This window comes from Penaeus vannamei, chromosome 28 (genome assembly GCF_042767895.1).
Source record: "Penaeus vannamei isolate JL-2024 chromosome 28, ASM4276789v1, whole genome shotgun sequence".
In the NCBI taxonomy this organism is placed as follows: Eukaryota; Metazoa; Arthropoda; class Malacostraca; order Decapoda; family Penaeidae; genus Penaeus; species Penaeus vannamei.
In genome coordinates, this window is record NC_091576.1 from 20,495,880 (window position 1) to 20,501,694 (window position 5,815).

A 5,815-nucleotide genomic window follows, 5' to 3' on the forward strand; every position below is an offset into this window, starting at 1 on the left:
ATAGCTTTGTTATAGGTCCGGGATATAGGTATATGGGAAGGAGAAACAAGAAACGTATTTTGGTTTGGATGAGGAAATTGTTGCAAAGACAGGTGTACTTTATTCCCTATGTGGTTTATTCACTGTTATGTTATGAATAAGATAGAATCGTTTCAGTTCATATACAGTGATAATGCTCATGATACTGATAATGATAATAATAATGATAGTAATAATAACATAATCATGACAGCATTGATATGGTGATGATTGTAATGATATCAAGATCAACAACAAAAGAAATAAAAATAATGATGAAAGATTTTAAAAAATGAAAAATAAATCCACTCAAATTCATCACCCAGAAACTGCAACACTAAAACCCAGAACAGAAGACCTCAATATTGAAATATGATTTATCAATATTGCGCTAAACAAGGTACCACTTGATACATACCCGTGCAATTCCGTGCGAATACTATTATAACTGACCGTCGGACTTTGATCAACCCTGTGATATTGCAAAATAGATAATCAGCGTCTTGCAGAGTAGTGATAGATGACTTGCAACTACACTGGCCGTGAATTTGATATGCGGAGTGATATGTGAGTTTATGTTGTTATGGTTATTAATTCATGTAAAATGAGAGGTTGTTTTATTTAATTGGTGATGGTGGTTATTAAGAGTAGTAATCGCAATAACAGAGAGAGCATGAATAGAATTGAAACAATGATTATGAAGATAATATTTATGATCCTAGTGATAGTAATAATAATAATGATGATGATATGATGATAATGATAATTATTATAATACTGATAATAAAATATGATGATAATAATATTCATTATGTTAATGATAATCATTATAATGCTGATAATAAAATATGATGATAATGATATTCATTATGATAATAAAAAATTATCATAATAATGATGATAACAATAAAAGTAATAATGATAACAAAGATAATAATTGTGATAATCATCATCATGATAGTAAAATAGTAATGATAATAATAACAATAACAATGATAATGACAATAATATTAGTGATAATGATAGTAATAATAATAGAAATGACAATAATAATGATAATCAAAACAATAATAATAGTGATACTAATTATTTAAAATAATAATGATGATAACAATAATGATAACAATGGTAATAAAAATAGGAAATATCAATAACAATAACAATAATAATAATAGTAATAACAATAAAAATATCAACAATAACAACAACAACAGCAATATTAAAATGAACAATTACAATAATCATTAATGATGATAATAAAAACTGTTAATAGTAATAATGATAACAGTAGCAAAAATAATAATGATAATGATAACAATGACAATAATAACTAAATAACAATAATACTAGCAGCGCTAATGTCCTTTTATACGAATATGATAATCGGTTAATAAAAACAAAAACAAAATAAAACCCTTTCATACGACAAAATTCCAAATGAAAACTCTAAAATGCAACGGTGTGTGTGCAGCCATTTCCCTCATAAGGAATCAGTGTCACGCGTAAAGGCCTTTTACGAAATAAGATAAGAAACAGTGATAAGATAAGAAAGCAATGATATGAGAACAAGAGTCGAAGCGAGGATTTTGAGAGCAGCCAATTTTGAGTTTGGAAAACAAGGAGGAAAGTTTAATCTTGTGATTGCTTTGGTCACTGATTCCATTTTACGATCTCCTTGGCTCCTGTGTTTATAATGGTAAGTGTAGGAATGGGGAGAATATGATGTATTGTTGATTAGTTTTCTTATGTAATTAGAGAATGGTTTAGATAATGAGAAAGTCAAGAATTTCTTCTTTTTGCAATGAAATAATTAAAATGCCAAAGTGTTTTATTTGAAGTTATGAAGGATACATACACGAAGTTATAAAAAGAGGTGTCTTTATATTACCTCAAAGATAGATTTACAAGTATGCTGTTGTTGCAATGGAACATGGGGAATCAGAAACTAAGATACTAAATTCAATATGAATAACCGGTTGTGTATCAATTATAGAATGCGAAGAAAATAAGAAGTAGACACCAAGATTAACTTAGTTTACCTCCGAATATAAATGGTTTTAAGTGTGCTAAAAATGTATATTTATGGATGTCAGAATAAGAAATAATTATAGAAATAAAAATAAATAGATGAATAAATACAATATTTGCGAACAGACGATAAGTGTAAGAGAATAACAAATAAAGATTATTTTAATTGAAAACTTTTGAAATACTTAATCTTTCCGAGATGAAGTGTATCGACAACTAAATGCATATAATTACATTTTGTATGAATCTAGGAATTCAATACTGATTGAAAAGCATTTAACACTTGTATAATCTGTTTGCAATGGAATATGAATACATCGCTAATCATGGATATTAATACTGCATTGAATAATGTAAATAATAGTATATATAACAATAGGAATATCAGGAATGCTGGTGCTACGGTAATGGTCATAGACAATGATGATAAGAATGATAATCATCATTAATACTAATATTATTATTGTTGTTGTTAGTTACCGTTTTTATTACTTTTGTAAATGATGACGATAATGATAAGATATTTATGATGGTAATAATGATAACGATGATAATGGTGATGTTGATTATGATTATGAAAGTGATACCGTTCTTGACAATGGAAATAATAATATTGTAATAACGATAGTAATGATAATGGTACCCGAGATAATAGGTATAATGATTTCAGCAATGATGATATCTGTTCTAATGATATGCAAAATGGATAATAATAATAATAGCAATGATAATATTAATGATAAACCGAAAATGATAATGACGATAGAGAGAACTACAATGATAATAATAGCAACAACAATGCGAAAACGATAATGATAATGATAATAATCATTATTATCATTATATCAGTAATACTGATAATAATAATAACCCTTAAGATGATAATAAGATCAACACTAATAATAACGATAATGATAATAATAATGAAGAGTAATAAGGATAATAACAAGAACTAAAACAATAATAATAATGAATATAATAATAATGATAATAATTATAATGAATATAATAATAATGATAATGCTACTACTAATAATAATAATAATCATTATAGCAATAAAACAATCAATTTTCTAAATGATAACAATAATAATAATAACAATAATGATAATAATAACAATGATAATGATGAGGATGACCATGAAAATCGTAACAGTTATGAAAAGTAAAAGCATCATTTTTGATTCACTGTTTATTAATCCTATCCCATAATGTATATTTCAATATATGCATGCGATTGTCTACAATTATACAAATACTTTATACATACTCCCTTTTTTATTGGTTCTAAATAACAACACGAACATCAACAGCACGCCATAACACTCCCTCCCTTTGCCCAAATACTAATGCTAATAACAGTTGTATATGAACTTTTTCTTCCATCATAATAATTTCGATCTCAAAATCAATTCTTTTCTTTTCCCTGCCATCCCTCCACCCTCCCTGGCAGTGACTCAGACCTCCACGGCGTGCAGAGCAGCAGTTGCAACGCCTGCAACAGAGGTAATCCGTCCCGGGGTGGCTGGACAAGGGAATAGGTCGAGTTTCATACGCGGTCGTCACTCTGCCTGCCAGTGTTCACAAAACAAGAAATGTTATTCATACACATACACACGCAAATATGGACAACTGAATACATATACATATGTATGTACAGTTGCATATGTACATGTCTGGTTATATACATACACACACACACACACACACACACACACACACACACACACACACACACACATGTATGTATGTATGTATATATGCTTTTCTTTCACATATTTTTATCACACAACTAATTACTCGGCAAATTATATAGAAAATTAGAAGTTAGAGCAAATGTCTTTCCCTTTCTTATTCTTACTAAATATATTTCTTTTAGATTTCTTCTTATTCATTTTTTTTCGGATTCTTGAAATTTATGAGTGTGATCTAGCGCGATAATAAATAAATAAATTATATATATATATATATATATATATATATATATATATATATTCTGTGTGATAAATGAATATTTAAAGGTAAATGGATCGATTATACATATATATATATGCATATATATGTAGCAATTGATATATATTTCGCTTCCTTCGTATCGTATTCAAAGCCGATATAAATAGAATGATGGATAGAAAGTCTTAAAACGAAAAAGCATACACCGAATCTAACGAAATATTTCTCAGTTCAAGGTCTTTCAGCTATTTTTGATAGTTGTTCAGCGCGTGTGTTGGGGGTTGGGGGTTTACGTACACAAGACCATCCTCCTCTATGATTTCAGATGTGGAACTAAGCTTGCAAAGTCTTCGTAAAAAGGTTATCATCATGTATTTCTAATCCTTTTTTTTTATTGAGGTAGTCTTTCCCAATTATATACATCAGTGAAGGTCTCCAGTGTGTGTATGAAGGGCCAGTGCTAACCCCTCGCTTTCCTAACACATACTCATTCTATAATTTAACACCTGTTCAATATTCGGAGGGACTGTTCATATGCTAGCTCAGTGCTGATCTTGGAGGAGGAGAAAATGTACCTTTAAAAACGTTTAAAAATCTTTGAACAAAACTCACTTGAACTGATAGATATGACCAAATTATTAATATTTATGATAAGGATTAAGTGAAATGCGTATATGAATTAATGTGATTATGTGATAAAGAAAATATGATTTGATAATGATGAATATTACAATAGTCACATCAAAATCGATAATAAACATGGCAGTAATAATGAATATTACGATACTGAAAATAATAGAAGTAACAGGAGTAATAACAATAGCAATGATAAATGTAGTGGTCATAGAGATATTATGGCATAGATTATCATCATCAGCAGCAATGCCTCTAATGATGATAATATATTGAGAATAACGATGGTGATATTGCCAATGACCATCTGATGATAGTGAGAATGATGATAGTGATAATGGTGATTATGATAATAAACGTATTGAAGATAATAACAATGATAGTGATAGTATTAGTAATGATAACAATAATGATTTAAAAAAATGTGAACTCTCATAATATAAAACCAGTGACAATGCAATGATAACGCTGAAAATATATATAATGCAAGGAACAATAATCATCGTAATGATTAAGTTTTTTTTATATACCGCAGTCCTCATCCAATATACATTACTGGGATGAATTCGAGATCTCATGTGTAACAGATTTATATTTTTATATAAGAAAGTATAAAGAAAAATGGAAGGGGTTGGACTCTCACTCTCTCTCTCTCTCTCTCTCTCTCTCTCTCTCTCTCTCTCTCTCTCTCTCTCTCTCTCTCTCTCTTCTCTTCTCTGTTTCGAAATCATTTCTATTAAGGATAACAGTTGTCATTATTATTGTCATTACCATCATTATTTTATATAATGATTATTATTGGTGCTTTTTCATTCTGTTGTTATTATAATAATTATTATTATCGCTATTATCATCATTATTATTATTATAATTATTATTATTGTTGCTATTATCATCATTATTATTATCATTAACGTTATCATTATTATTAACGTTATAATTATTATTATTATTAACGTTATAATTATTATTATTATTAACGTTATAATCATTATTATTAACGTTATAATTATTATTATTATTAACGTTATCATTATTATTATGACTACTCTTAGTATTAGTATTACCATCATTATCACTGTTATCATTATTTTCATTATCATCATCATCATCATCATCATCATCGTTATCATTATCATTGTTATTATTGCCATTATTATTACTGTTGGCCTCTTGATTAATA